Genomic DNA, 12,052 nt, shown 5'->3' with positions numbered 1-12,052 from the left:
CATGGCAAAAATGCCTATTTATTTTGTCTTGGCCTGAAGAGTTTTTGCATGAGTTACAATAAGGAATACTTTCTGAAGTCTGTACTTATAAACAAACACTATTTGGGGATGACATAAGACTTCTCCAAACAAAAAGAACATCTGCTTAGTCCATTTTTAATTTCATTAATTTACAATTAATCTGACTCCTATTGCATTGCTAGAACTCTTTCTTCTGGGTTAATTTTTCTTCATTCCCCTGTTTTACTACACTGAAGAGGCTTATCTCAAAATTTATATAGTGTTTCGTGGACTGAAGCCAATATGTTCTCCGATTTCAAAGGCTAAGCCCCCTTATTGATATCTTTATTTCTATTTTCTTCAAATAGAAGTTACAAATACATTGCTCACCTCTAGTTTGGCCTATTAGTAACAATGATTGGTTTATTTTGATCAAAACTTTTAATGATAATGAAAAAAATAACTCAAACCCATAAACTACCTCAATTAATTATAATTTTTAGATTTTGGTCAACTGTGCTGTCATTAAGAAACTACTGAATAATTCATTTAACTACTGACCTGCTAAAAAGTACTCACAGAATGACAAAGTTGCCCCAAATAAAAGCTATATTCTTATTCTCTCTAATCAAGACTTAACCACTGTCATTTAAAGCTCATTCCTCAATCTATACTGTAGCCCTAGGATATAGCAAGTGTCTCTTCAACTGTCATATTAAACAGCATTGTCTGATCAACTGATGAAATAGTATTTCCTTCCCCTATTTTCATCTTAAAATACATATTGGACTATAGCAGAATGAGGCTCTGCTTTTAGCAAAATAGGAGTGAATCTACCTTAACTCGTATGGATTCTGTGGTTCTGAACAATATCTGCTTATAAAGGTTTTTTGGTTTTGTTTTTTTTTTTTTTTCCCATCCTTTATTTTCATCCACTTTGATTTTGATCATGTTATTTTGTCATTGGATATGTTTTTAGATTTTCTGAAAGGGGATGGCAGCTTAGGCCATTGAGACTGAACTTTCAAATCTGTGGTTTTGGATTTCAGGGCATCCAGTCTGTGAAAGCATTAAAACAAACAAAAATGCATCTTTGATCTCTTACAAATCTTAACTACAACTGCATGGAACTTGGCTCTTATCATTTCTACGTCTGTATTACCTTGAGCCACTTGAGCCATTTCTCCAATCAGATCCATATTTTCCTATCTGTGAAACAGAAATAATAGTTCTGAAATATCTTGTGATGTACTTTGAGACACATAGAGGGAAAGCAGAGCAAGCCATGTTATGTATTTTCTGGAAAATACCATCTAGGCCAAAAAACACCTCTGTATGTTTATAGGAAGTGACAAGCTACTGTGTTAGCCCTGCGTGCATTATGTCTCTGTCATCTTCCAAAAGTGTTAAGCATAGCTGGAAGAATTCCCAACAGATGCTTCCTTTTACTTATTTTCTTATTTTTTCTTTTACACCATTCACAAGTGTTCTTGTCAAAGACCTTCTTTGCAAAACTGTTTCTGGAATGATTGCTCTTTTCATAAGATACTAATATTAAAGTATGGTAAAAGTTTGTGCCTCATTGCCCTGCTGTTTGAGAAAGCAATGCTTTTGTTTAAATTTATGTCAGTGAGGATACTATATCTGAAAACAATGAAATTGGAACAGTGAGAAAGAGAAGTGCATCCCATAAGATGGCAGGCACCAATGGTTAGCTATATATTACTTGAGATATATAACAAAGAATATAATAAATAATCCTTAGTCTAAATATGCACACATGGCTATGTGTTCTTTATAGAATAGGGTCCTGATTCTACAAGCAGACTCATTAGCACGAAACTTTTTTTCAGTCTTGGAAGCTGCCAATGGGTTAAGCCATGCCCCTATGCAGAAAAAGAACTGCTGTCAAAGAGGCTGCTTTCTCGGCTGCTTTTCAGAGATATGAGCACCTGTAGCACTGACTTGACTTCTTTTGGTGCTAATAGGTGTGGCTACTAGTTAAAATTTGTAAGATTGATTTGAACCCATAATAGTTCAGCCTCTTTTCCTTCAGTGCTATGTAGAATAATAGATATTTTTTTAAAATAAAATATCACAAATATGAAAAGTTTTATCACTTGAAAAAACACACAAAGAAGTAAGAAGATATGCTTTATTAGAGAGGCAAGTTCTGTGGGAATCATCATAGGTTAGAATTTTAGATGACGAAGAGAAATAAAAATCTTAACCAAATGATTTGTTCAGAATTTTAGCTTTTCTCACAATAGATCAAGAGAACACATTTATTTCAGATTCTGTGTTATCTGTTTGAACAGGATTTTCCTCTTTCTGTGTCTACTTTTAAAACTATCACATCCTTAGTTTGCTAGATCTTTATTTTATTTGCAAGATTTTGGGGGTTATGCTCAATAGGATATTTTCTAGATCAAAAATTATTATTGCTTCTTTAGAAAAACGTTACTGTTTAAAATCTTTCTTTTTATGGGCAACAACATCATTGTGATGGTAAAGAATTGAGTGTCGGTGCAGTTTTGAGATGATTCCAGACACCACCAGTTTTTCAAAACACTCCTTCAAGATTTGAAAAGTGTAGCAGGCTGTGTAGCAGATTTTATCAGGGGATCAAAAACCTTTGCTTATAGTTTGATTTAAAATATTTTTCTTTCTTTATAGATCTATTTCCATTCTTTTGTCTTTTGACAGAAAAGAAAACATATGGACAGACATGATATCTACCTATACTTTGCAATGTTTGTGGGTTGTTTTGGGTTTTTTTTTATACCAATCTGTCTTTTGGTGAATGATTCATATTTTAACTAGATTTTTGAAATGTTTCTATAATAACTAATACTGGATCTACATGCTACTGGGTCATTCAGAAGCACAAGTCTGAGCTGTATCAGCTGGGGACACAAGATGACATTTCAGATGAACAAGGTACAGCAGAACTCAGCACTGATGTAGTTTTATGCCGGTTGCAGAAGGGGACAAGGTATTTATTCTTTGTAATGTTAGAGGGGTACAGGCAATCGTTATATGAGCTGGCAATAAGACTGCAGATGCAAAATTAACCTGTCAAAACTTGAGCAAATTTTAACAGGCACAGTGAGGTTTTTTGAAGCTTTGTCTCATGCATGCTTGGAATATTTTTATACAGTATTAGAAGCCCTAAAACTGAGTGTACTCATCATTGAACCATGGGCTCTAGCAAGATTGGAACATACTGGCTTAGAATAAGTTGCATTTTTTTCAGAAGATTAGTGCTCTGATAAGCATGTTAGGTTTCTGTTTCTTTTATTCTAATCTTTACTGATAACTTTTTATCGTTATCTTCCATCAGAAGAATCTATAGCTTTTCTACAATATAAAAGTAACAGTCCCTCCCCTCTCAATTAAAAAAGGGGATTTTATGGTTGAAAGATAAAGCAAACGATATGGAAAAAAAATATTTACAATTTCATATGAACCCTGTCATCAGCACCCACTGTGAATTCAGTTTCTTCCCTGAATGAAAAAGGAATTCTTTGGGAGAAATACTCTGTGGTCATGTAATTACAGGTTAATAAAAGGATGGACTTTAGGCTACATGAGTGGTCGCATGTTTGGCATTTCTGAGACCACTTCCCAGTCTTGCAAAACATATATCAGAATAGCAAACATCATTTCTTGGGCTTTGTGCATGAGGCTCACTCTTGCTTGTGCTTTAGTCCTCTTGCCAGAAAAGTGGTGTCTCATTATCATTTAGCAAAATTATTATTGCTTCTCTATGGCTGAACATGACATAGAGTGCTCAAAGATAGGAAAGCCAGCTTGTATTATTGTGTTCAGTGCTATTATTTAGCTGCAACATTGTTTTTGGAGGCAGTGTCTAGGTTGTCACAGGGTGGGCAACCTAGGAACCAACTTTCTTTGGAAAGTATAGCAAAGAAGAGTGCATGCTCAGGTCTTGACTCAGGGCTCAGAATGTGGACAGGATGTGCACTTCAACTGGGCAACTTAGTAGTGCTTCTCAGTTTCACTGTCCATATGTTGACAAGGTAGCCTCGTTGACTATATTTTGCCTGGTAAACAGCCTCCTAGAATTTTAATGTAGCTCAGTCTTCCTGGAGGCAACTATTACATGATCTTATATATGAAAAGATCTGACACAATCCAGATGCTGCGTACTAATTACTTGTACTTGCTAACTACTACTGTGTTTTCATGGCTTTCAGGTGAGCTGAGAAGTCTAGAGCAATATTAATTCCAAACACATGAAATCCCTTTTCTATTGCAGCAGGCACATGGCCTTTGGCTACCACACTACTATATGTGACAAACTAACAAAGGTGTTCTGATGGTTTAGTTGGGAAGCTCTGCCAACAGAGTCTGTCTGTTAAAAGTAATGGCTTAGCTGATACTGTTATTCTCCATAAAGGTGTGAAGGCATACACTGATGCTGAAAGAGAAGGTTTTAGCAGATGCTAATGATTGGTTTTATCCTTGTAGTCACAGATGGTTGTGTTTTATTTTCCTTCCTCTCTTGCACTACATGCTGCGCATAGTAGGGGAAAAAAAAAGGCCTGTCATGTTCCACTGGGGCTCTATACAGGGAAACATTTTTAACATTCTAATAGACCCTTCAAGACACATATAGATTACAAATATTTATTAATTTATTTCAAAACTTATGAAGTCTGTATTTGATTTTGATCATGTGTGACTCTGGTTTAAAGGCAGTGTTTGAATACAGGTGAGACAGAATTGTTTGATTAAAAAATATATATATATGCTGTTGTCTCTTCCATCCAAACTGATTGGTGGGTTACTAGCTACAGAACTGTAAACATGTTTACTTTTATGATTAAATACTCTTCAGTGTGATATGTGTAGTGAAATCTATTCTCAAAATAACTGCAGGAACTGTTAAGTAATCCTACTAATAATGTTCTCAAAATCATGTTTTACAATACAGTATTTTAAATATGCATTATGTGAACACTTCTGTTTTGAGTTGATTCATGAGTTATAAGAACCAGCTGAAGTTCATGATGTAACCATGTTAACACTTTTTAATAGCTTTTTGAGAGAGCAGCACAATTGTGTTAATGATAATCAGTTAAAGACTTTATTTGTTCCAGATGTTACTTTCCTAGCAAAAAAAAAAAAAAAAAGATTACGAAAAAGCATTTCTTCTATGTCCCTGCTTAAAATCAGTTACTCAGAAAAGTCCTAATGTAAACCTAATCTCTTTCTCTAGATAACATACTAACAAGCCATAGTTTGAATTGGATATGTGAATACAATTGTGAAAGAAACAGAGATGCCTAGAAAAGCATTTTCTTTTTCTGGCATGGGCCTTTAGTTCCCAGTGGCCTAAAGTCCCACACCACAAAATCACTATAATTGGCATGGCTGGCAACTTCTTTTCTCATTGTCAAACAGATCTTTTACAGTAAATTTGTAGGAACTCTGAAATTGAGCTAATACCAAAAGTATCAAAAGGAAAAAAGAAAGCAAACCACAGACAGATTCAAGCTACCATGAAATGACTAACTTTTGATAAACTGTAAGATTAAGTAACCTATAGTAAAAATAAGAGAAAAAAAAAAGCATTTATTTATTTATTAGTTGCTTATATTCCTCCAAGAGAAACTTGACATTTAATGCCTCATCAGCAACATGGAATATATTTTATTAGACTTATGTTAGATAGACATGTCCAGGCTTTTTCATAATGTTAAATAAACATTGATCTTAATGGTTAGAACTTCAGAAAAGAAAGGAATCTGGATCTTAGGAGATGGTGAAATATTATGCATATATCTCTGTGTTGCAGTAGTAGCTGGAAAATATCTTCAGTCAATAAAATATGCTTTATGAAATACCTTTTTCTGAAACTTTTCTTCCCTGTATAAAGTAGGAAAAGATATGATGGCCCAGAAACTCTCCTGCACTAGGATAAGCTCAGGAGAGAAAGGAAGCTGTTTATGAGTCCTAGATTCCTACAGTTATGTAGCTCCTCTGCATTGTTCCAGAGGATCTCCCAAATAAGGATATCTCAGGCAAAAGAAAATGTACAGGACCACTATGAATATCCAATGATTTTCAGCCACACCATCCATGTTCACAAATTATTCTTTGGATACAGTTTTTTGTAGCACCTCTTATAAGGATACTTGTTCTCTTCTTTGCTCTATATCACACCCACTCTGTGGCCAATTATGCTGTTTTTCATAAGAATCCTCACTGTTCCCCTTCAATCGTTGCCATTGATCTTTCAAACGTTGCCATTGATCTTTCTGTGACTGCATGTTCTGATTAGTTATAACTAACAAGGTTGGAAAGGAGTGAGGAAAGAGGCTCCAAAGAAGGAGGTGAACCTATGGCCCAGAAGTAAAGCAACATTCTTCTGCCCTCTGCACATACAGTCGATGTATCTTGAGGACTGTGTCTTTTGCTTGTTCTAGTCAAGTCCTAGTTTCTCTTTGCTGCACCAAGAACATGTGAGTTCCGGCCAATTTTTTCTTGGTTGTTCCGGACATGAACTGTGAGCATCCTTGGTACCGTCATACCATGAGACTACAAGGAACAGCTGCCACCTATCTATCTGCTGAGTTTTCCTCTTGTTCACTCAAAGCACAAAGGCATTGCCTATGAAGCAGGTGGACTGGCAGCATGGAGAGTGCCATAAGGATCACTCAGGACTAAAGAGTTCTTAAAAATGCCTGTAGGGAAACACAGACTGTCACTGTTTATTCCAATGCAGTGAAGTCCTTGACCTTGGTAGGTACTGCTCTTGCAAGGTAAGGGAAATATACCATCTGTATCAGCATATATTGGGCATTAGGCCAAAACAGTAGTTTTTTTGTAAACAGCAAAACCAGATTTTTTTTTGTTAAGTGTAAATGTCATTTCTGTTTTCCAATTCAAGCAGATTTTCTTAGCTTTACTTGGAGAAAAAAGTCTTAAAACATAGTGAAACGTGAAAGAGACCTTTTTTCCTCTGTTGTTACACACAAGTACTCACCCCCACAAAAGACAGAAAATGTTCTTCTGTCAGTACATTGAGAATCTACATAAAAAGGCTACCCATATTAATCACAGTCAGATTGAGCATTGACTTTTTACAGAAGCACTGTGACATGTTCATGCCCTGATGGGCTGCCTTATTTGGATGTTTTCATACTGTTAATGAATTTTTTGCAGTTTGTTCAGGAAAAACCAGAAAATTTAAATAGAAGTCATGTAGTGACAAGGGTTTTTTTAAAAGTATTTAAGAAAAAAAAGCATCCCCTAACAGCAACACGTTTGTGAAAGAACAATGAGCAAGGGTGAGTGTTACTAGCCTTCTCTGTCATACAGACTGTTGAATTCTCCACTAAGTATTCATTAAGAAATGCCTAATATCACAGTTACTGTATATGACTGAAAACAGGATATCCTGCCTCATGAAAAACAAAATCAAGAATCAAGAAGAGCCCCTTCCCCACATCTGTCAATAATTCTTTGTGAAATCTGTATCTAGCAGTCACTTTACTGCCCAGGGTTGAGATTATGGATTCCTCCTTTTCTTGGTCATGTGGATAAAATCACTTGCCTGGATTCCCTGATGCTCTGTGTTTAATCCTATTACCAGTGTCCAGTTCAGCCTGCACTGACTGTTTATTTCTGCTGAATGGTGATCCTGCTACTAAGGCTGTCTTTGTCCCTTAGAGTGAAGGAGACTGTGGCCATATGGATAGATGTTCCACTGCCTTTATCTGCATCATTACCACTGTAGACCTGAGTATCTGCCTCGTTACATTTCCCGTCTCAGAGAATCACAGAATGGTTTCGGTTGGAAGAGACCCTAATGCTCATTCAGTTCTAACCCCCTGCCGTGGACAGAGACACCTTCCATTAGACCAGGTTCCTCAAAGCCCCTTCCAGGCTGGTATGATGTCCACTCCCTGTTGCTTGTCTCTTAGGTCCTGATCACCCCCTTCTCACAATTGTAAACATTTTGTCTTCAAAGGAAGAAATCCTTGCCTTATGAGTTTGGTCTGTTCAGCAGGGTTTTGGAAGGGACATATCTCTGTAGAGCTACAGGGGTTAAGCTGTCTGATATGAGGTGAGGGCAGCATGGGCTATGCTGTGTTATGTGTGATGTTTTGGAGTACTGGTGTGGGCTAGCAGGAGTGCAGATCATCTAAGCTTTGTAAAGAATTCAGAGCATGCTGGAGGAGAGCTCTCTTAAGTTTTATTTCTTGACATTAAAACTGCAATGCTCTCAGTTTCAGAAAAAGGAGATTCGAAGTGCTAGACAATGTGGGCAGTCAGAGAATCTGGTCTGGAGTGTGCTGCTGAAAGTGTAACTAGACAAAGTGTAGCTGCAACACAGCAGTTGACTTGACTTGTTATGGCCATAGCCCTGGCATGGCTGTTTTAACATGTGCCAAGCTGATTATAGTCTGCAGGAGACTATGTGCCAACTGAGAATTGCTGGAAGGCAGGCCAACATCAAAACAGTTAGAGGGTAAACTGCTTGTTGACTTTGTGAGTGACTTCTGGGAAGAGCGGCAGCCTCCTGCAGCCTCTGAAATTGCTGAGAATGGAAGTAGTGTCCTCTCAGAAATGCATTTTGGGGTGGTTATGAGAAAAAATAACCCTTGTGCGTCTTTGAGACAAGAGTTGTGGGAAAGACAGAATGAGTTCATAGACTTAGTGTGGGGGAAGGGAATGAAGAAACTTGCTGGTTTTGTTAGGAAATTGGTTAGTTTTTCCTTGCTCACTCCAGTACAATCCAGAGCACTGGGGCTATATGTAAGCCAATAAATGAGGATGGTTTGTAATACATTGTCCACACTGGTCACAGAAGCCCAAAAGGGAAGGTGTTTAAGTCCACCCTTTTAATAAAAATGGGCACAAATGCTAGATACCCCTGGACTCTATTCTGTCTGCTGGTAACAGGTTGACCAGCACCCCTAGGTTGATCATTGCCAGCCTTCCTAATAGGGACCGAAATACATGAACCATAGTTGTGTTGCTTGGTTTTGGTTGCTGCTTAGAAGTCTCACAGATGGAGCAGGAGCTGATAGGCAAACTTGTGACACTTAAATCCAGGCACTTATTTGTGATAAAATGAATTTAGTTTGTTAAATCAATCTCTCTCTAAGCATTTTTTCTTCTGCCCTCAATTCCCTTGTATCACTACAACCAAAAGGAGTTGTAGTGTCTGCATATTTTTTTTTAAATAAACAGAAAAATCCTTGATGGTGCTGGACTAGATGTTCCTGATAACATGTTGGCAACAGAAAAGTTCTCATCCTTGAAGAAAGTTTTTCATGTGGTCATGACACTCTCAATCACGTAAGCCTCTCTTCAGAACAGACATTCGGTGCCCTCAAATGACTCTTCAGACTTGGCTCAGAAACAGGCTGACACAAAAGGGGCTAATTAACACACACATTTTCATGTGGAGGAATCTGGTTTCCAAACAGATTTTTACCAGTAATATAGCTGACAAGCTGAATCTGCTAGGGATGTTCCTTCCGTCCAATTTGAATGAAAATGAAAACAAGGGATAGGAGAAAGAGACATTTCATTCCAGTGATGATAAAGAGACATTTCATTCCAGTGATGATACAGACATGATGAATTCCTTTCAGCCCAACTTCTGTCATATTTCTTCCTAAATGAGCCAAGACAAAAGATATCAGAGGAATCAAATTAAAATATACATAAAGGTTACATGTGCCACATACGTTTCCACAGGAAATATGGGTATGTACATTTCTGAAGTATGCATGTAGTTATGAAGAAGAGGCAGAAAGAGGGTAGAAAGATGGTCCTGCATTATATAGCACTGTCCTAAAATCATGAAGACAACACTCCATTTTTTGCTTCTGCTATAGACTTCATATCCTCTAATTCCTTTTTAATTATTGCAGTAGTATAGCCTTCCTCTGTACAAATGTTTTAAGGCTGCATGCGCATCTGTCCAAACAATTGTGACAGAACAGTGAGACAAATTTGGTATTTTTGGTGAAAACCCAGAAATCTGCTACCACTACCTCTACCCCCTCACACTTCCCCAACACCAGTTAGGAGATGATGTCCTTAATGTACAGTGCCTCAGGTTCTCCTACTTTCATTTGCTCCCTGTTCTTCCTGGATTGATTCTGAACCAATTATTATTTTACTGTCATCATTATGGGAAATTATATATGTCTCTCTCCCCACCGTAGCAACAGCTACCAAGTGTTGATAGCAAATTACTCCAGACTAATGTACTGCATGTACCCTTGTATCTGGCAGGGTATTGTAGAGGCTGCTAGTAAAGGGCTCTGAAGATAAGAACAGATTTTCACATGTTTTAGTGTATCACAAGGAGTCCATTGTAACATTGTGCCCTTTGGATTAGCATTAAAGAAATGATTTTTTTTGCCAGTTTATCAAAGGAAAATTAAAGTTCCTTAGACATCAGTTACATTGAATCTGAGCCTTTAATTGTACTGACAAGAAAAGATAGAGAATTTGAGCTAAAGAATGTGTTCATAGCTTTAATCTTGGATGGCTGGTATTTAACTCTGTGTAAGCTACTGGTATTTACAGGGAACAGTTTTATCTCACTAAAGATATATATACTGTATTATTTCAGTTTAAAATATTCTACCCCACATACCGCTATACATTTACCCATATTTACTTCTTGTGGTAGATGGGATTTTTTTTCATTCCAAGGCATATTAGATTAATTTATAGAAATGGATCATTCAGAAATCAGTTTGTTTTCCATCCAGCAAGACCAGGAACTCAAACAGAAGTTTAGGAGAAAAATATCAGAATTCTCAAATGACACAGCCTGAGCAGCCATTATTTACAGTATTACCAAATAATTACCAATATACTTAAAATTGTTATAAATGAGTACCAGACCAACTATCAGAAAAACCTTTTGGAAATGCTTACTGAAAAAAGTGCTGAACTTTCTCTGTAAGAAAGTAAGAAAAGATAAGTCAAAATCATATGCAAACAGAAGGTGATCTGGTTAGTACATGAACTACTGTACAGTTATTTGGGATTATAAGCTTTTCCACATGTGACCAATAGAAAAATGGACAAACAAGTTAAAGTTCTAGAAAGAAAGCCTACTAGACAAACAGCTGGGGGGAATTATAAGACCATGACCAAGACATCAACAGTGTAGGTGTTACTTTCAGTTTGGAGCCAAAGGGAAAAGGAGGCACTTAAAAACATTCTTTGCTGTAAACATAACATAAACAAGCACCTTAAGAAAAAAAAAGTAGTAGGGGTAAGTAGATAGCATACTAAGAATAGAAAATATGCACATTTGAAAGAAAAGCACAATTATAGAAGCAGAAAAAAAACCCCAACCAAACCTAAAAAAAAAAAAAAAATTATGTAATTTTCTCTTCTAGTCTTCCTGTGGTGAGCTCATGGCACCTTTTTTCTCTCTTGCTATATAATTTTGTGTTTTCTCCTTCTATATATTTTTGTACTTCAGCAAGTATTTTGTAGTTCTCCTGTATTATGTTCTCTTGTTCGCTTTTATTACTGTGCACATCAATGGGTTGTCTGCCTTCTTTAGCATAAATTCTCGTCTTCACTGCTGTCTGTTTACTAACAGCAAGTATGTTGAGCATATGGGATAGCAAACTTCAGCTGGTAGGTGGTATACAAGAGATTTTTCTTGGGAAAGCTTTGCTTTAATTAAACAATAGTTTTTGCTACAAAGGATGTTCAGTCATTGAATGAGTGATAGCTTGTACCAGCAAAAGTATTTGGTTAATATTAAGATACTGAAGCTGAAATTCTAATGGAAGACAGATTTGTGTGGTATGAGCACTGAAGAAGTGATGGCTGAAATCTTGTGAGATAAAAGGAAAATATTGAGATGTGGGATGCATGGTGGAATTAGCCTAGGAGGAGTGTAGTTTTATGTTGCTTTAAAATAGCATAGTGTGTCTTCGGTGTCTTGCTGAAGTATCAGTCAGAAATAACATGAAAGAGAAATACCCAACGAAAAAATCGACATTATTACAGAGAAGGCTGCATGGTGACCTCA

Source organism: Psittacula echo (genome assembly GCF_963264785.1).
Source record: "Psittacula echo genome assembly, chromosome: 1".
In the NCBI taxonomy this organism is placed as follows: Eukaryota; Metazoa; Chordata; class Aves; order Psittaciformes; family Psittacidae; genus Psittacula; species Psittacula echo.
Note: the sequence above shows the minus strand (reverse complement) of the source record.